General features: G+C 39.3%; 1 long non-coding RNA gene across 2 annotated transcripts in view; it reads left to right on the plus strand.

The window, feature by feature from the left end:
* Nucleotides 1–249: 249 nt before the first annotated feature.
* LOC132597008 (uncharacterized) overlaps nucleotides 250–22,042 on the plus strand; it is a 42,282-nt gene continuing 20,489 nt past the window's right edge. For both annotated transcript variants that reach the window (XR_009563293.1, XR_009563292.1), the window contains exon 1: nucleotides 250–528. This is a non-coding gene — a long non-coding RNA (uncharacterized lncRNA). The remainder of the gene's footprint in view (nucleotides 529–22,042) is intronic.

Here is a 22,042-nt window from a genome sequence, read left to right on the forward strand (position 1 = left end):
CATTACAATAAAGGCCAGGATAATAACAACCCAATAATAGAATACGAATCAACTTCAGCGAAATGACACAATGGAATTTACAGAAGGCAGCAAGCAGCTTTAAAGAAAACAGGACTGGGACCTCTCATGACAAAAAAATGAATCTTGTTTATCCCAGTGAAAATGAAATAAAAACTGGTCATCTTTGGGTCTGTATTCTAGCCCTGCATTTGCATTGGCAGAAGCAGCTCAGATCTACAGAAGAACACCCTTGCCCTTTTCCAATGGATGCAGGACGAAGTTCCTCCTATCAGCTTGTGTTTAATGCTATGAATCTGACTTCCTTGTCAGCATCATGATTCATGACAGCAAACAGAGAGAGTGTGAAGCCTGCATTTCTGTGGGTTGGGAACGGATTAGAGTATTTAGACAGCTTTCATGTCCAGTCTCAGCCAGTCATGCTGGACATAAAAGAAACTTCAGAAAATTCACCAGATCTACTACAGACTCAGACTGAGATCCAGGGAGATGAATCATTACTTGCTGAAGGTAAGTGTCATGAATATATCATTGAAGCCTACACTAGCAACCTTAGGGGAAAATCCTGTTCTTGTGTGAGTAAAAAATGCACATTGATCCTAAATAAAATTAGCAATATGTGTTGAGGAAACTTTGTAGGTTTCTATCCTAATGGGCTAGTGAAAAACTACCTAAGGGAGACAGCACATGCACACTATGTGCATTACGCTTGCCACTTGAATTAGGTGGCAATTGTTCTCTGTTCAACAGCAAATGTGTCCAGTGGTGGTTTGAATTCCACTCTTAGTGACTGTATATTATGACTTTGCCCCAGATTTGCTCCCTCTTTGGTTACTCAACACTTATTAGGAAGCTATTATGTACAAAGTACTGTACTATGTTACAGAAATATAAATTTAAATGACAATGTGAGCTCAGAAAAGCTCAGTCAAAAAAAAATATTTAGACCTCCTCCCTCAAAAGTGTTATCATAGGGACTTCCCTGGTGGTCCAGTGGTTAAGACTCCGTGCTTCCACTGTAGGAGGCATGGGTTTGATCCCTGTTTGGGGAACTAAGATCCCGCATGCCACGTGGCATTGCCAAAAAATAATAAAATAAAATAAAATGCTGAGTTAAAAAAATGTTATCATAAAGTTGCATACAGTGTGCTTGGGAGAAAAGGAGGGCATTTCTGAGGAGGTCTGATGGTAAGAGGCACTGTTTCTTGAGGACATCACATATGAATTTGATTTTGTGGGATGATGATGTGCTTGACATTTGGAGAAAAGGGGGAAGGAAGAAGTATTTTGGTTAGAAGGAATAGTGTGTACAAAACCATGCAGCTTAAAATGAAGAATATGTTATGTTAGAAGAATAGCTTGTCTATCATAGTATTGGAATATAGGGCTTATTACTGCAGTCAGGGAAGAAGGGCAGATAAAACTAAAAGGGCTGGTTGGTGAAACTTGCTAAAAATGTGCTACATAGAAATTTCAATCTTTATTATATGTTTTATTTTCTACTGTATTTAAGTTGATCTGTGCGTTAGAAATATAATGTTGATGAAAAGTGGCTTGAGAAGGTGTTAACAGAGGCAGGAAGAATCAATTGAGTGAGAGGCAGTAAGGGTAATATGAGAGCAAAATGCAGAGGAAGAAATGAAATTGGTAAATATAGAGATGAAATGGAAAGAACTTGTAGACATGCAAACACATACAAAAAAGAGCTTGTGTTTATCTTGAGTTACTGTGTAAACATCAATGTTTATAGGGAGGAAGGTGGTAGAGTGGTGGAGAGAAGGTAAAGCACTTGGCCAGGAGCAGACTGAGAGGGTGTGTTCAGGAGGAGATGTCCAGATCAAGCTGAGCTTGGATTGGATACATACTCTGAATGGAATGTAGGATCTGGGAGTCAGCATGATGGTGGTGATCTTTCATATGCAGGATACAAAACAGACCACCTAGAAGCACACGTTGGCAGAGGAGAGAGTGGGACACAAAAACCAAGGCAATGCTAATGAGACATGTATTCATTTTGTTCCCCTCGTTAAGTTTCACCTCCAGTGAGCGTATCTGGAAAGAGGGAGGGCACAGATTTGGCCCACAGACAATGCAGAGTCCTCAAACCCTCCCTAGCTCCTCCAGGTGTCTTCCCCACTTATCAATTACACAAGTCACACGTGCACATCAGGCTTTACTGAGTTGTTCCCCAATATAACAAGATCATAATATGTGAAGAAAAGATTGTGAACCTCTTCTCGGTCAAGTGAAAAGCAGTCTAGAACCTAAATCTTTCATGATGTGTGTTCCAATGACTGCACCCCAGTTCCTAACTTTGCTTGTCATCCATTCCAAAAGATCCTACTCTAAATCTGCTGTTATGAATCGACAGCCATCTTTTCATGATACATACCTACCTTCCAAAGGGTTTGATATTCTCCTAGCCTTCCTCATTCTCTAGCAAAACATGTCTGCACATTTATGTTACAGTCCATGGGGCTTTTATAAAAGAATCCAGGGTGGCTGTAACGATTTCAGATTTAGCCTCTTTAAGTTCTCCCTGTGAGTTTTGTGTGCAAATGTATGTGTTTTATTTTTTGAGTGTCCATTGAATAACTGCTGGAGTACAAGTATACTTCATTCTCTAGCATTCACACTATACCCGTGAAAAACTGATCTTGATTAAATACACCTGGGGTGCACATAGGGGTGATTCAGGTTAGGCTACCTGATGTTGGATTTGGGGGTTCAGTTACACTTCCAACAGCTCTAATATGATGCTCCCTCGTCCACAGACAAGATCATTAGCAACCGTACTTCACACAATGTGGAGCTAGAGGCTGAACCTGCGTCTATCCTGGTAAATGTTTCTGGTCTTGCCACACAGCCCAGCAGAACTGACTCCCTTCTGTTTCTTTAGAACAGATTTACCCACATGGAGTCTGTGCCAGGTCTAGTTCTTCCATCCAAGCTTCTTGTTAAGACTTGTTAATCCAGTGAAAGCCAGATTATAATGGGGATGAGGAGTGATCAAAACATGTAAATATGGAGAAAGAATTTGGCGGTGATGGGAAAGAGAGTGAAGGATACATTGAGAGGAAGGATTTTTAGGATGAGAAAGATTTGAGAACATTTGTACTCTGAACGAAAAGCATGAAGTGGGGAGGAAGAGATTGAAGACAGTAAGGAGATGGTATAACTGACGGTTCAGGAGCTCAGAGGGGACAGGAGAGTTTGAAATAAAGGATTTAAGAAATGGAAGCATCTAAAATTGTGGGTTCCTCTTTTCTGAGAATGAAAGAAATGGACAATGAGAACATTGTTTGCCTATCAAAGATGTTTGTCTATCATAGGTGCCAGGATGAGAGAAAAGCCATTTAAGGACAGAAGCCTATTTTATTCCCCCAGGGTCTGCTAGTCTATCCCCTTGCTTGCATAAGTGCAAACCGAGGCTTGTGGGAACCAGAAGCCTTGTGGGAAACCTTTTTGGTGAAGTGCTTGCTAACAAGAAGCCAATGCTTCAGTGGGGAAGACAGAACAGTATGCAATTATGATAAATAAACACACATAATGTTTTAAGTTGTTAAAGCAATTCTGTACTATTTTCTAAATACGGTCATCTCTCTTTTGTACTAAAATAGGAAGGGACTGAGGGGTCACTTACAAATGTGTCAGCTTTTTACAAGAAAGAAAATGTTTAATGTAAAGAGATGTTACTAACCAGCAATCATCGTAGAACGGAAAACCTAATTTTGCAGGATTATAGAGTTAAAACTTTTTTGCTTCTACTCTTATTTGGATCACTGCATATCAACTTTGTGAATCTGAGAGTTGTCAAAACCAGGAAAATAAACAATGCTAGAATGATTTTGGATTAAACTAACTTTGGAAATGTCTCATTAAAATCGATACTAGAATTAAACACAATGGTAAATATGGCAATTATACAAAAATCACAGGCATGAACCCATGAAACACCAACAGCAATTGGAGGATAGGAAGGGAGGAAAGAACTGTGGATTTGACACTAAAACTCAATAGGTGAACCTTATTAAGAAACATTACATGTGGCCTATTCCTTCTCTCCCTACCTCTGTCTCTCTATCACTTACACACACACACACACACACACACAGAGCAAGATGATTTGCTACAATTCTTCCCACAGAAGGAAACTGTGGGTTGTTTCCCATAGGACTGTGCATTCAGTTCTAGTTCAGGCTGGAGAATCTGGGTTTCATTCCAGCCCCAACAGGACTCTGACTACAAATTACCACACTGAGAAGTTGCCAAAATAAATATTATCTTTTAAAACTCTTAAAGCTCTGTAAAGAAGTGTCTTAAAACTACTTAATGATATGTTACTCAAATTGGCAAACCAAAACAACAGCAATGCCATGAGGTGTATCATAGCAAAGTAACAAATGTTGGCCAAGAATGACATTGGGACATTTATGAGCATGAAACGTTGTGATTATAGAACTTATTTGATAGGCAACCACACAACAGGTTTAAGACAAAATGAAGTAGATATGTGTTTCCTATTTTAACTGGGAAATATATATGTTTCCCATCTGTTTTTCAGATGGAAACAATCTCTATTCCTTCCTAAAAGAATTATGATTTTGTTCAGAGCAGCAAATTGCCTAGCCCTGGTGATGCATCAGCTATTCATGGCAATTACGGGTGACCCTGTGACCTGTTTAGCCAATGAGATCTGAACAGAACTTAGTTGAGAAAGATAGCACCATAGAAAGCTTTCTTTGTAAAAGAGGATAGATGAGGAAGGTTTTATTCTTCACTGCTTCTTTCCGTCTCCCACGCAGATATAATGGCTGGATCTGCAGCAGACATCTTGTGACTGTGAGATAACATTGGAGATGAAAATCAACATTCTGAGATGCCCAAGTAGAAAGAAAGAAAGATCCTAATTGAAAATAAACCAACACTACTAACAGTGAAACTCTGGATATCTTGTCATTCAAGAGAAAAATATATCCCATTGTTTAAGCTATTTTTTGTTAGCATAGTTCGCTTGCAACCAAGTATATCCCTAACTGATACACCACTGGTTTCCCTGGTTAGTAAGACTTTTCTCACTGTCTGGCCACATTCTTTTCTTATTTTTCTCTGGCACTTAGTTTGCCAGAGAAGTCCAACCTAAAGTCCTTAAAACATTGTGCCTCCAAATTTTCATCCATTTCCCTATCAATTGTTGTTATTAAATTCTATTGTCTACTGCTTGCCTACTTCTTCTGTCTTAGAAACCATGCTCATCCCCCTTAACCTCTGTCTACTTTCCAAGTTGAAGTGTACTTAAATTAGTTCATCTTCCTATTACCTCTGACTCCTACACAGTTCTCATCACAAAAAAGGCACTCCTTTATCCATGTCTACCACCACAGTCCCACCTCAGAGCCTTGTCCAGACCCTAGGCCGTGACTAATCCCACTTCCATTTAGTCATTCATCAATACTTACTGAGCCCATGCTGTATGCACATGTTGTGAGCAGGGCAGAAAAGATAATCGTTAAATGTTCGGACTCTAGAAACATAATACCTGGGTTCAAATCCTGTGATTTTGGACAGTTTATTAAACTCTCAGTACATCAGTTTCCTCATCTATAAAATGGAGATAATAATATCACATATACTTCTTAGGATTTTGTGAGTATTAAGGGAGTTCATGCATGTAAAAGTACTTAGCACTGTGTCTGGCTCATCGTAAGAACTCACTACACATTATTTACGAACCACAGCACTTACAAAGTTGTTTAACCTACCCTTATGCAATCAGGAACTTAAAATCACTATGGGGGAGGTGGTGTGGCTAGGAGATTGCAACATATATTACAATTTAAAATGAAATATTTGTGCCAATAAAGGAGAGTTAAGACAAAGAAAAATTTATTTCTAGCTCAGGTGATAAAGACTTCAGCAAAGGGAGATTTTGAGCTTCATTAGTCTTGAAACTAATGTATGCAGGACTCCTCCTTTCCCCATTCAGGCATCTTTCTTCAAGTCTTCCTTGGTCATAAATCCCCACAACTGAATCTGACTTCCTTTACTTAGGTAACGTGAACACCACTCTAAATAGTTTGGGGATGGAATGATGTTATGCGCCAGCGAAGATACTGGTGAATGTTGTGCACAGAGCACTGAGGAGGAGCTATGTCCTCTGCTCTGGCCAATTCCATGGGCCCCTGATGCAGCCAGCTCTCTGCAGCCCTTCAGGAGCAGTCTCTTTTAATTCCTCTCCCAGTCACTTCCTTGTAGACCAGGCTGATCTATCTGATGGTAGAGATGGAATAGTTTTGGTGTGAGTCATACGAAGGTATGGGGCAGGAAAGAGCTGAGCTGCTATAAGTGTTCCAAGTGCTGCTTGAGCACGAGGTGAGCAGGAACTGGGCAGAGGCTGAGTCTGTCTGGGGAGGATTCACGCTACAGGGAAGGGCCATGATGCTCCAGCTGACTCGGGAAGCCTGGATCCACAGCTCCCTCAGTCTGACATGGTGCTCTGGCTCAGGATCCATGTGACAGCGAGCCCTTCTCTGATGGTGTCCCGAGAGGAGGAAATCCCTCTGTGTTGTGTTCTAGTATCTTGCCCCAGTGTTACAGTTCTGCCATTTTAATATATGGCCTCGAGCCAGGGAGCATCCCAGATCATGACTTGCTCCAGGATTCATTACAGGCTCCCTTTGTTTTCTAGTCATTAAGTCCCCCATTATGGCTTATTCCCCCATTTTGGAAATTTACATTAAATAAATGTATGTTTAATATGTAACATTTAATATTTAATACATTTTAATTTTTATTTTATATATTAAATAATATATTTAATTTTTAATCATAACATATTTAATGTAAATTCCCCAAATATATGCATACCCATTATTTAGCTTCCACAATTATAATCAATAAAGCAAGTTTCTAGAAAAGTCACTCAAAATACATATGTCTTGTTAAGCTACTTACCCAGCACAACTTGCTCTATATTTACATAACTATTTAAATATGCATATAAATAAAACTTATGAACATTATAAATATGCAAATATTTATATAAATACTTGCTCTATACTTACATAAATAAGTACCCTAGTGGCCTTTCACAGAACAAGGAATGTTTATCTTAAGGTATTCTCTGTCTTCGTATCACCTAGGATCAGATAGCGACCTCTCTAGTTAAAGGAAACACACACACACACACACACACACACACACACAAATACACACACACAAACAAAAATCTCACCTCTGGCAAAACACCCAGGTATGTTTTCATTCTTGTCTGATTGGTCACATAGCTTTAGTATCTTTCCGTATCCATGGATTTATCTTATACTTAAAACTCCTAACCTCTTCCATCATGCTGCTCTCCTCCCCTCTCTACCCAAGCTGCTGTCAGGACCTGGAACTGAGAAGTTGTGCTTCAGCCCACATCAGAGCCCCAGGGCTGTACTGAGTAACTGTGAATGCTGTTCCTTGCAGCTTCACCCTCCCTCTGCTCTTTTCCCTGCCCTCTGTCACCTCCTTGTTTAGTTAAGTCCATATCTCTCACCCCCACAAGATTGAATGTAGGGGTCATGACCTGTTCATCGACAAATCACCTAGAATAAAATGCATAGATACAGCAGCTAATCTGTGTCCTAAAAAGCCTGATTCAAAAATTCACAATCTCTGCCGCCCACGTTCCTACAGCACACTCTCGATAGACAGGCCACACTTGCAGGCTGAATCATAATCGCTTCCTGTTGCCTAGCATATCAAATTGATACTGCTCAACTTGGTTACAGAGAGCTTCTGCCCAAACTCCTGCCTGTCTCTTAGCTGGTAGCACTTCTCTCACAGAGGATCTATGATCAACTGAAACTAGACCACCCCCTGTTCCTCATCCAGAACATGCCCCTTCCTCTGGGCCACAGCACATTCTATTCCCTCTCTCCTTTTCTCAACCAATAGTCTTTCAGCTCCTCCAAACATCCCTGCAATCACGCAACCTCTCACGCAACCAATCACGCAACCTCTCATTCTCTGCTCCAGAGGACTTTGGGCCTCACACACTTCCTTTAGCTTCCATCTCTCTTTTTTTAACAAAGACTTCATTCAGGAAGGACTCATCTTCCTTGCCTGGGCTGTCTGTTTTCCTAACTGGACCCAGACCCTTGCAGGCTTATGCTTTTACATCATCCCAGCTGGGACTAGTGCAGAGTTCGTCATCAGGAACACACTCAATAAATGTCACTGATCAATATGCAGCAATTAAGATTTTGCTTTGTTTTTATGATAGCAACTTCTCCCACAAAAAGAAGATGGACTTCTTGACCACCAAGTTGTTGTTGTTAAACATGCAGCACAATAATATATCCCTAAGCTTGTTTCCCTCCATGTTTCACACCACTTAGACTAATGAAAGAAATTCATCATTTCCGTGCTTTTTTCAATTGCGATGTACAATACTAGAAAGTGCTACAGGAAAAAAAATCTATGGCTATAGACTGCTTCTTGAAATAAAAATATCTGCCCTTTCTTTATGATGGAAAAAAAAAAAGAAAAGAAAAATACTTTGCACTGGCAAGGGGCAAGTTCAGGCATCTAATGGATCTTTCTGTCAGCTGTCATTTGTTTCTACCAAGTGCTATATACCCTTTACCAGAGATGAATACCACTTATGTCTACAGACAGACCTGGGGTGGCTTGGGGTGGATTGTAGGCATTTCAAAGTCATTCTTCTCCTATATCTCTGCCTGTGTTGTTCCAATGCCTATTTTCAATTTGCAGTTGTGCTGGGAAAACATTTTGATTCTTGATTTAAAATGTGCCCTCCCACAAGGTTCCAAGAGGGTTGCGGGCAGAGAGATAAAGCCTGTCTCTTTATGCTTCTATGCAGCGTGTGCTCTGTGGCAACAATACACACCCCACACTGTGCTCGAATCCCTGGTTTTATGAAAGTCACTCCGATTCCTGTTTGGTGGGGTTTTTGACATGCAAGTACTGTTCCCTGAGGAAGCAAGCCCCTTGCAGCACAGTGTCTCTCTCATCCTTTCTTTGTTTCCCACATTATACATGATTCTCAGGAAAACTGCAGCGTGAAAGGAACAAGAGAAACTGAAACTGCAATGAAAAAGCCAGCTGTAAACAGTATATCCGACACTGCTGACTACAGTTAAAAAACCCTGTTTTATGAAGATAATAAGGTTCAGGTTCTATGCTTTGAGCAGGGGTGAAACAAACATTCAGGCACCAACCAGATGAGTCCCAAACTACCTAGGCCAACTAAGGGCCCACAAACTCTCTTTCTCAGGTAATATAATCTGCAATTAGATCACATCCAGGAAGGCTGAGTGAAAGTTTAAATACATTATGAGCTAAGGCTGGTAAGCCAAGAACATACAATCAGACTCTGTCTGTAGCCAGAGGGGTTTGATCTCACCTCAGAAACATCCTTCCATCTAACAAAATACTAAAGCTTCCAAACATTTCACCATTGGAGCCAAAATGTATCTTTCATCGTGTTAGCAAAGTGCTATAAACTCCTTGGAGAGGAGATTCTATATTTATGCAGAATGTTGTCATCTAGATGCTGGTATTTACTAGATTTTATTTCATAACATTTTTTTCCCCCAATCAAACTAGCTGGGTTGAATTTCAAAACTGAGCTTTCTTTTTGGTGGCAGTCATGGGGAATGGGGAGGTTGAAGAGCATCAAATCAAAATCTAATGAAGTTTCTAATGATCAAATAAATAATCACTTGACATTTATTGCCATGCTTGGCAATCTGCAGAAATGGAATAGAGCAGAGATGCCTAAAGCCCCATTTCCCATAGATTTACATTATGCTACCACACAGAATTAAGCTGACATAAGCTCTTTAAGACCCACTAAAGCATCAGATTTTACACAACTTGTTTAGAATTTTTTTTTCCTTCTCCATGATCCCGTATTCCCTGAGTAACTCTTTCTATCCATTTTCGATTCCTTGTTCTTTTGCGAGGCCTGCTGGAGCCTTTTCTTCATGTCATTTTAGGCTATAACCCTGCAGTTTGAGTTTATCTTAGCTGCAAAATGCAACAGTAATTTATATGCTTCCTTACTCCAGCCTCCTCTGAGGAGCTGGCTGCCAGCTGTCTACCCAGCAGTTTGAAGAAAGAGCTGTAATGAGCGAGAGTGCATCGGGGAGGGGCAGCGCCACATCAGAGTGCTTTATTTCTGCTTCCTTAGTGAGCACTGGAGCCACATAAATGGCATTTTCTGGTGCTGAGTGACAGCGCCATAACCTCCTTCCTCCCCTCCAGCCCCCTCTCCCCACTCCCACCTCACACCAGCCTTATGGGGACAGGGTTTCTTGTTTCTTCCTCTCATTTCTGAATCAAGGAGAACAGAGTGAAAAGATGAGAGGAAGCCTGGGGCAGCTGTGATGTGGTGTGCGTTGTGAGTTTCTAGTGCAAACCTTGCCCCTCTGTATCAAGAATATGCTCTCAGAGCTGTAAGACAAAGCTTCCCAGTAGCTTAATGCACTCCACACTGTTAGATTTTAGCTGGGCTATTGTGAGTATATTTTCTGATGTGATTCAATTGAGGTTTCTTTTCTTTTGAAAAATATTCCATCAGTAGGCTTATTTGCCTCATATTTTTTTTAAAATAGGGCACACTCACTTTTGTCTCAAATCTAAAATATACTCCCTCGGCACACTATTTCTTCAATTTTGGGGGATAAAATATGTCCCCTTTCATGCACAGTAGCATATACAACAAGTTCAGGGAGTGCAATTCAGCACAAAGCAGTCACAAAGGATTTTCCCCTTACACTGCTAAAATCACATGGCTCTTTTTTGCCAGTCCATTGAAAAAAATCCCACTGGACAAAAGGGAAAGAAATATATATACACACACACACACACACACACAGACACACACACACACACACATATATGTGTATCACTGTGCCGGATATAAAGACATGCCCTGGCAAGGGATCTGGTTCCTTCCCTGTGATATTTCTGAATGTGTTGACTATTCACATCTCCAAGGAAGACATTGTCACTTTAGGATTCATATTTCCCACATCTCCCTTTAGCTTTGTGTAATCTTGATTTTGTCCAAAACTGATATATTTCAGGAGACATTGGCAGAGCAAAAACAATGAGCTGTGTTGAGCAAGGTTGAGCTCCAGATCAGTGGAATGCAGTTTGAAGGAAGGGTGGACCAGTAGTTAACTCTTCCAGGTACTGGTCCTTGATTCAGACACTACAGAAATGTCTTTTTGTATCATTTGCTTTACCTTAGTCAAGTCCATTGGCCACAACTGTACTTTCTACTGAGAAATGATTCCTCAGTCTGACAAAGACTTAAAATATGTTTTTTTGGTGTGTGGTACTCATTACCTTTTCTTCTACAGCTGAAAAATGTAGGAAAGATTCTCATATTTAGGAAATGTAAATTTACCGGAGGTTTCACACTACAGAGGGGAATAACAGCTTCTATCTGACTGCTTAACATGATAGCTTTGTGATGTTTCATTATAAGTGTAATTTGGGGGGAATTTACACAGAGAAAATAGGAGAAAGCTAACTGGAGGGTACGCTCTTTCTCTATTAATCGTTCTATACTTTCAGTAAAAGATAAGTTAGAGTCTTTCCAACCTTTCTTCTCATTTCCCTTCCAATGGTACTAGATTTATGAAGAAGGAAAGTAGATCAGAAAGACCCATGCATTTCTGGTGTTTTCTAAATGCACAACATACAGCCATTTTACTGCTGCAGAATCGCAATGCAAATGTACTTCACTGGTTCTAAGGTCTTTGAAGGGCAGGGGACCAAAACTTGCCACCACAAAACGTGTATTTGGCATGAGGATTATTTCAGGCTGAAAACAATCAAGACCCAAAAGACACAGGAAGAAACTTCAACCTTTCCCTTAGCTACCTGAAGAATTTAGATAGAGGGCCTGTTCCCAGAACAGACCTATCACCCGAGGTATCTGCAAAGAACATGGGCTAGATGTGGTGGGGAAAACTCTACGTAGTGCCTGGAGATAAGAGTTACTGTGCGTCCTATTGTCTGTGCACGACGCAGCAAACATTTATTTACCAAACATTTGCTTTTCCATCTCCATGTCAATTGCCTTCTCCCCTACCCCCCTCAATCCCAAACCACTATCCCTAACATCCTTTTTTGTCTTTAGCTGAAGACAGTATTTAAGGTGAAGGCTTAGGCCATTTTGACGAGTTACTCAGTTTTCCTGGGTCTCTTCCGCATATACATGTTATTAAACTTTGGTTTGATTTGCTCCTGTTAATCTGTCTAATGTCAATTTAATTCTTATATCAGTCAGAAGAACCTAGAAGGGTGGGAAAAAATGTCTTCCTTCCCAACAGAAATATGAAGGCCTCAGAAGTTCTCTGAGAAATAAACACTTTGGAAAGCCCAAAGAAATATACCCTATCCTACTTAATATAAGCCTGAAATCAAAGCAGTTTTCCAGACCCAAAGCAACATGAAATACAGTTGACCGCTGAATAATGTGGGTTTCAACTGTGTGGGTCCACTTGCATGCGGATATTTTTCAACAGTAAATACTAAAGTACTGCACGGTCCATGGTTGGATGAACTCACAGATGTGGAGGAGCTGTAGATACAGAGGGCCAACTATAAATTATATGCAGATTAACCCCTGAGTTATTCAGAGGTCAACTGTACAGAGACCAGGAAAAGCGTAGGACAAGGAGAAGGCAGACTGGTCAGATCTACCACCTTTTGGGAAATTCTGAGCATAAACCATAAATCATGGGGCAATCACATCCCACTTTTTTGGTGTTGGTGGAAGTTTGGGGAAGGAAGAGGATAACAGTGGTGGGCAATCATTTTTCATTTAAATGAAGGAAGCAGATGAATCAATGAAATCTATGTACATGATGATATATTGCAAGGGGCATTTTTTAAATGTGATGTTTTAAAACCTGGAGTTGACTGTTCTTCCTTCTAAGTCAGCATTTGCTTTTCATTGATATTCAAACATGGCTGATTTATTGTACTTCAAAGCAATTATCTTTACACTGAATTAATTGTGCTTTTCAGTATGTAAAAAAGTTTAATCCACTTTTATATTATAGACTTTGATACACTATAAAGTGTCTCCATTAAACAAAACCAAAACAAATAATCTTCAACCACCTCTAAAGGTGGAGATTAGCACAATCACTGCTTTCCAGCAGGAGGGCCTTGTGATAAGAGCAGAAGTTAAAAAATAAAGGGAAAAGTGATGCAGCAGGAATGATTTAAAAAGATGTCATGTGTAGACTCCGCTGCAGAGTGACTAGCAGAATGCATGAATGTTAACATCTCTGAAGCATGTTCTCCCTTTTGGTTCTGAGCAGGATCCCTAGAGAAACTGAATAGATGAATCAAAGTAAATGGCATCAACACTAGAAAATAATGCATAAAGAATAATGGTGTAGAAGTTGGGCAATAATCAAGATGACTCATTTATGCATCTTTTTTAAAATTTAACGTCCTTTGCACTAACCGTGACTTGAGGCTACTCTTAGGGTTTAAAAAGAAACTCTACAGCAATGTGTAACAGGATATGAGGCAATTCTTTGCCTATTCCCAATCGGAAATTCCCCTTTAGATTAACAAGTCACTTTTTAGCACATTCTCACTATATTTAGTAGTGAATTCTCCATTGCAATTGCTGGCATAGTAAATGCTAGCATCTAGACCCTAGTTTCACATCACAGGGGTTGTTATCACCCTTCCCTAAATTACTAAGTACTAATTTGACCTGATGATGTGACATTCATTACAAGCACCTTTAAAAAAATCTACATTTTTAGGTTTTCTTAACCTAAATACACATGCTCAGAATATTTACACACACACACAGACTACTTTGACTGAAAGTATTCTTCTTTAAGATGGAAATTTCATTTTGCACCTGAGTTAACTGAACAGCCACATGGAGCAATTGTTTTTCCTCCACACAGAAATGTAGCAGGTAATAAAGCTGTCTTTGTAGTAAACTGAAACTCACTATGTAAAAAAGCACTAATTTGGTGACTATGTTAAACACATATTTGTATAAAACAGTTCTGGCCCTGGAGGAGCTTATAACTAGTGAGAAGGGGCGAAAAAGTATTTAAAAATTTGGAAAATCGCCAGCCACATTTAGCAGTGAGTGCCATGTGAGTGGTGCAGAGAGTAAGGGCTCTCAAACTTCAGAGGAAGGAAGCACTGTTTGGGACTGGGGTGGCCCTGGAAACTTAGCTAGCTGCAAAGTTATGGGCTTAAACTTGGAAAAGGAAAGGGCTAGATATTTAAGAATAATGAAAAAGACATGCCAAGCAGGAGATGGGGATGAGAGTAGAGAATGCTATAGGAAAAAACAGGAACATGAACATGGGAGGAAATACTTGAAGTGAAGGAGTGAATAAATGTTTATTAAGATACTACAGGTGCCAAGCACTGTCTTATTCACTGGGTATATAAAAGTAGTAAGATCTTTGACATCTAAAGATCTTTAATAACAAAGGCCAACCCTATTGGGCAGCATGATGTAATGGCCCTAGGTCCATCCTAGCTCTGTATAAAACAGAGCTATGGTTTCAACTTGTTCTGACTCACAAAATAATAAATACACACCCACATACATTAGAGGGACCAAAAATATTCAACACAAATTCATTGAGGGCTTACTCTGTCCCAGGCACAATGCTACTTTAACTAGAGAATTGAGAATACGCCTGGTGATTAGAACAAGGAGGCAGACCAGAAAGTGGCTAAGAGCATAAGCTTTAAAAAAATTTTTAACCTGGGTTCCAGCTCTTTCACTTAGTTTGCAACCGTGGACAGTTTAACCTCTCTCAACCTCAGTTTCCTCATCTTTAAAATAACAGCAACATCTACTTCCTGGAGCTCTTGTGAGAAGTCTATCATAAAATTCATGGAAAGCGCATATAAGTGCTCAAAAAATGTTAGCTGTTATTAAGAATGCCCCATGAGCCTAACCTCACTCTCTGCAGCCCATACCCTCCTTTCTTCTCTCCCTTACAGGTTAGGCAGACTGATTGCCAACTAGCTTTCCTCTTTAGAATGAGTAGGGGTTGGGGAGGGGGAGAAAATAACAAGAGTAACTCACATATTTTGAGAGCATATTGTGTGTCAGGCCCTGTTCTGAGTACCTTACATGTATGAATTCATAATAAGGGATAAATTATTTCAGTAAAATATTTATTTGAACAGATTGTAATTTTAATAAATTGCTCTATGTCACTCAAAAGAATTTAACCCCACATAATACTGGCAAAGAAAAAAATTTGGCGTGGGCAGAGAGGGCAGGGCAAGAAAACGAAAAGTAGAATCTATCTGTTTTATGAAGTGATTTTGTTTCTCTTTAATCTGTGTGTGTGGTGGGGCAAAACAAGACTGCCACACATACCCTCACTGTGAGACAAACAGGAGCTGTATGACAATCTCAGCCAAGAGTTTACACATAGCGAACAGCATGGACATATACACTGATAGATATACCCACAGTCCTAGTTTTAACACTTGGCATTCTCCACATCATCATGTGTAATTAGCTATAAATGAAACAACAACGAGGAGGGGCATTTTGAAGCAACTGTGACATCTTCGAAGTTTAGGTGTTTGGTGTGCTGGGTAACGTTTACCTTCCTTAACAACTAATCAGAAATAAAAGAAAGTTTCATTCAGCAAACTGCGTGACTGCTGTTCAAAACTAAATGTTTTTAAATTGAGGGATTTGTTTGCAAAATGGAAATAAGCACATTGAAGAAAATATTTCATTGCGTTGGTAAATATCTGGTTTTGCAGAAGAGTTTTCTGGACGATCATCATAATATTGCTTAGAAATAATGTAGCACTTTAGACATTTGGAATTATTCTCTTTTAAAAATAACTTTATAAATTTAGACTCAGAATCCATACTGATTGTACAACTACTGTCCAAACTACAGGACAATTCCTTATTTCTTGAACCAGGATTTATGAAACCATCTGAAATATTTCTGGACTTCAAATAGTATTTACCAAAAAATCATATAAGAAGGTAAGAGCAAATACATGGGAAATACATGATGATATATTATAAACTTATAAAAGTAGTCCTTTTAACAACATGGAAAGCTTTTAAAAGAATGGCCAATTTGTTTGGCAGAATAAGATTTGGTCCACACCAACACCCGAAATCACAAAAGCCTGTTTTCTGATAATTGTGGGACTCAGAGAGTAATTCTAATTCAGTGCTTACCTTATTGTAGAGTGGCTTTTGGAAAATATATTCATTGAAAGATCTAAGTCTCACAGGCCCCAGCACATTCTGTGTTTAACCAGTTACTGCTGGCCACAAAAAAGGCAGTATCCATTCTCAGCAGGGAATTTTCTTTCTTGGCCAAAACTTAGAGCTCAGGGGCCAAACCAGAAATAAATCAATAAAAATCTGTTCATTAGAATTTCCTTGTTAGAGAGAAAAAAATGGAGGCAAATGAGGTTTGGGATTTTCTTTCTTTTCTTCGTAACATTACCTTTTGATTTTTCTAGGCTATCCCTTGCTTTTCTTCTTTTACCTATTTTCCCAAATTTCCATGTTCAACATCATGCCTAAAGCCTCTCCAATTTCATTAATTTTTGTTTCATCACATTCTTCTTCAAATTCTCCTTTGAATCTTCTCCCTTTCTAGATTCCCAGATTCATTTGGGGACCTAATGGATATATGTAAGCATGTGTACATTTATACACATATATACAGGTTTGCAATTAAGATAACTTCAAATGGCAGAAGTTGGAGGTAACCAGGGATAGGGAGGTCATGGTTATGGTGTCTAAGAGGCATAGTCTATTGATGAGAGACCTAGAGGGTCTGACTGGCCTCAAGTAATCTGGGGGCTAATTTCAAAGTCAGAAGCTGATCCTGGGCCTCTTGACTCCAAGGACCTGTCTGCTAAGTGATGCTACAGTCTTTTCAAAAAAACGTCAGAAGAAGCATTAATAGAAAGCTCAAGATTAGTTTTCAATGTTGTACTTCTTCCAACACCAACTCACACATAGCATGAATGTCTAAAGGTAAATGAGTTTACAAAGTTTGACGCTCAAAAGAAAAACAAAGGAAAGGAAATGAATACTTCAGAAGGAAGTCAGATCATGTTACCCAGACTCTTAGCCTTAGGTTCAAGAAGTGAAATCAGGCAACACAGAGGAACCACTTGGTTTAGAATTCCTCTGAATTCCTTTAGTCCCTTAGGTCAGTTAAAAGGAAATGATCTGACGGTTCTGCATCTGCTAGTGATTGAAGGCAAAGGGGAAGCATTGCGCTAGTTCCCCTTCAAGAAATATATAGTGCACATAGCTATTGTGAAAGTAAACACTGCAAATTGCAGCTGACCCAGTCTGACTAATAAACATGGAGACACCTCCAACACATGGGGAACGGATGCTTGAACAGACACAGGAGTTACGAAAAACGTACCAGAGAGAAAAAAACAATTTATTGCAAAGATGTGTGTGTTAGTTCCCATATTATCCTCAATATTTAGTCTGTTACAGAGAGTTATATTCATGATGAAATGCTCTTGAGAACTTGCCTACCCTTCCCCCTGTTTCAGTTCTCTAAACATTCTTCCCAGGCAGTCTATGTGATGACATAATAGAAGTGTAATTAGCTAGGGAAACTTTACAGGCATTTAAACCAACATTACTGGCATGTAGCATTGAAAAGACTCCCATATGGACTTATAATGGGCTGTGATTAAGTAAAAAGAAAACTTGTGTTTATCAAGGGGTGCTATTCATAACAAAAGGAGGTAAAGTAAGGCCAAGCTACTTGCACTTACCCTGCTAGATTAAATCATAAGTTACTGCAAAATGGATGTTTACCCCTTCCCAGCACGCCCATTTTAATGATGCTTGCTCTTGACCTTTGTGAACTAGAAAGTCAGGCCCCTAAGAGGGGAACATAAGTGTGTAGGCGGCAGTGGTGTTTGTTTTGGTCCAGCAGGATTTCTATGATCCAAGGGCTGAATGGGAATATTCTTTCTAAGCCAAATGATTCAAAGCCAAAAATTTCTCAGGCTCAATTCAAACCTAACTTCAAACTTGAGTTTTCCAGAGGAGTTAGAAAGACCCAGAAACAGGGAGAGAAGAGAGAGAGAGACAGAGAGAGGGAGAGGAAGAGGGAGAGGGAGAGAGAGAGAAACCTCCTTTAAGAAAAATAGTTTTAATCTAACAAGAATGAAGACTTAAATTTCACTTTTTGCATTTCCTACATGCTTGGAAAAATAGCAGATTTACTTACAATTTAGTTTGGTATCCTCTCATTCACATGACTCTTCCCAAACCACCAAGGACCCAGCATACTCACACTGCCCTCTTAATGTCCAAAGACAGACCAAGTCCAATTTTCACTCTGGTAGTCTATTGGTATTGTTATTATCTTCTCTGTGATTAATCCTGAAAAGCCTTTATGCGTGGAAAAAAAATTTGGCTTACCTTCAACTCTGAAATTAGGAACCTCTGAGAAATGACTTACGCTGCAAAATTCTATTGCAGGATGGTATTTTAGACTGTTAAGTGAATAATGCCAAAATCATTTTTTTCTGGAAAAATGCATATATTCTAATGTAAATCCAAGATAATAACAAATATTTGAATATTAGCCATTGCAAACACAGTTTTCAAAATGAATAAAGTGGCATCAACCTTAAAGAGAGTGCAAAACTCTTACAGTATTCTGGAATATTTTTGCATTTGTTTCCTAAACAATTTGAAAAACCATGTCAAGCAAGTGAAGACAGAGTAATAATAAAGGGATTTGTCGCATTCATGTTCATGTCACATTCAAGAGTGTGTGAAATTATTTTGCACAGGAATCTAAAATGCTAGATCAGTTCCTGGCATAACTCAAAAATGAGCACTTACTTATTCACACTCCTTGGTCTCTTCCAGATATAAAAAGAGCAGCTTTGGAAACGCTTCTGCAAGCAAAATATCTTTGAGAGGAAAAATTCCTCAATTTAATTCTAGCTATAGGACTTAGATCAACTTGGAGATGTCTGTGTCTATTAATAACAGTATATTCTTACATCTGAAATAGAATTTTTATTTTGCGAAAAGCATCTGACAGAGAAGTTTTGTCTTATTTTTAAGAGAAAGCATAACTGAACAACGCTCTTTTACAGTTCAGGTTCTGCCATGTGTGAGCCAGGAAAAGAACCTCTGTAGCCAAGAAGGACCCAGGTGATGTGACCATGTCTTTCTTCCCTGTGAGTTTTAAGTTCCCCTTGGGGCCTCCCACCTTACTCACCCCTAGGAAGTCTGCTCTTCCCTAAGGCTCAAATAAAAGCCAACCATTTGTTTGACTTTTCTTAGCACAGTTGAGCCATGTTAGAAATTTCCAGTACCATATATTAAATATTAAGTGTTAAAAATAGTTAATTTAACAGTTAATAGTTAATAATAGCTAATTAGTAGTTAATAGTAAGGCTAGATAGGGCTTTGGTTACGGTGCCCAAGGAAGCTGGGAAAGAGAGTTCTCAAGCTTCACACTTTGGCAGGTGGTACTTATAGGGCAGGAAGGGTACCAAACATAGGAAGGGTAGTCAGATGGTTCTGAGCAACTATATAGTCCATGCTTTGGCTTTGTCAACATTCATATATTCCCCTTTCTAGTCTTGAAAATCCCAATAACAACAACATGCTACTGCTTAACACAAATATACTTACTCTTCCTTTCCCCATAGAGGAACAATCAAAAATCTTATCAGTTAATGTATCCAACATTCTTCCTCTAGTTCTATCACTATACAATGATGGACTGTAAGCTGAGAGCTAAACTGTGATATTAATCATCTCTAATATACCCTACATAAGAGCAAGGGAACACATCAGTAAAGAAAACAATCTTTGTTTCTGAAATTGTTATGACCCTATACCTGGCACTAGTAAGTTCCTTCTTCCACTATCCAGTCTATACTCCATTTGTCTTCCTTCAGTAGCACCTGAGCTGATTCAGGGTTCTTTGCCTGGTTCTTTGCAAAACTTCACTCAAAAGCAGTATGCCTGAGTAGATATTATATAATCTTCTATAGAAGAGGCAGTCCCATGGGCATCATCAAAAAATCTACAAACAACAAATGCTGGAGAGTGTGTGGAGAAAAGGGAACCCTCTTGCACTGTTGGTGGGAATGTAAATTGATACAGCCATTATGGAGAACAGTATGGAGGTTCCTTAAAAAACTAAAAATAGAATTACCATATGACCCAGCAATCCCACTACTGGGCATATACCCTGAGAAAACCATAATTCAAAAAGACACATGCACCCTAATGTTCATTGCAGCACTATTTACAATAGCCAGGTCATCTGTCAATGGGCATCTAGCAACCTAAATGCCCATTGACAGATGAATGGATGAAGAAGTTGTGGTACATATATACAATGGAATATTACTCAGCCATAAAAAGGAATGAAATTGGGTCATTTGTAGAGACATGGATGGATCTAGAGGCTGTCATACAGAGTGAAGTAAGTCAGAAAGAGAAAAACAAATATCATATATTAATGCATGTACGTGGAACCTAGAAAAATGGTACAGATGAACTGGTTTGCAGGGCAGAAGTTGAGACACAGATGTAGAGAACAAATGTATGAACACCAAGGGGGCAAAGCCAGGGGTGGGGTGGGATGAACTGGGAGATTGGGAATGACATATATACATAATATGTATAAAATAGATAACTAATAAGAATGTGTTATATAAAAAACATTAATTAAATTTAAAAAAAAAAGAAGAGGCAGTCCCCGTCCCAAGGGGATATTCCTCTTTGTTACCATTGCTTAGCAGCAATCCTATTTCTCTTAATAACTAGGAAAAATAACCCCAGTAAGCATAAGGACCCTCCTTTTTGCTGATTTATTCAGGAACATGAGGTACCTATAATGGCCAAGAGCAGCTTCAGCTTCTAATTCAATGGAACAATTTTTACGTCCTCTGGTAAAAGCATTAATACACTGAGTCCTAATACCTCTAAATTCATAGAGTTTAGGGAAAAGTTCACGTGGAGCAAAAATTGGGGAAGTTGATCACAGGCTGCAAAAGTGAAGAAGCCACTCTCACTTCTGTCTCCTTATTGCCCAGACCCATGTTTTTAGCCATGGGAGAATGATCACAAATAGTAGCCACTGGCTTGTTCTATACCAGATTCTATAGGACATACCCCAGTCTCACAATGACCTCCAGCAATCGCAGAAATTAAGGCTTCAATAGACCTATCATCTTTTCATAATGCCAGATACTTCATATATGATGATGAACAAGGCATTTAATGAATCCACAGGTAGGGTCCTTGGCAGAAAATCATGGTAGACAAGGAAAGGGAATCTAAATACAGATAGTCATCTATTACAGAATAAGAAGGATATATTTGAACTCTCATTATAGGGCTGCTGACTCAGTAAGGTATGGAACCATATCCCATATTTGTCTCTGTTGCTAGCAACTTGGTTCCCTATGAGTGATGGTAATTAGGTTAGCCTTGGTGACAGTAAATATCTACTGGAAAGCTCATGCAAAATTTTATTTCTCATTCAATGACCACATTGCTCATGACCCCTATGGAAAAGCACTGAGGTGGCTTCCATGCCAGGGAAGGAGGCTGACTGACATCCATACAGTAGGTCACATTATCTACCTGAGTGTTGAAAGTATGTTCCACACCAGAGCCTCATTATGGTCACTCACATGGAAAACATATTTTCAAACTCTCAGAAGTTCATCCAAACAACTCTTACTGAATATTCTTTGTCACAAAACATCAGCATCTCCCTCACCTAAAATCTTATTCCTTCCACAATTACACAATTAGCTGCTGCTTCTGTATCAGTGGAGATTGACAGCTTTAGACATCTCTTTGCCAAACAAAGTAGACAGTGAGATGTGCCATTTGGAATTATGACCAAAGAGAGTGGACACTATCCAGTGTTCTTCAGAACTCCAGAGCTACAAAGGTCACAAAAACCTACCTCTGGCT

The sequence above is a fragment of the Globicephala melas genome, chromosome 3, assembly GCF_963455315.2.
Source record: "Globicephala melas chromosome 3, mGloMel1.2, whole genome shotgun sequence".
NCBI classification, from domain to species: Eukaryota; Metazoa; Chordata; class Mammalia; order Artiodactyla; family Delphinidae; genus Globicephala; species Globicephala melas.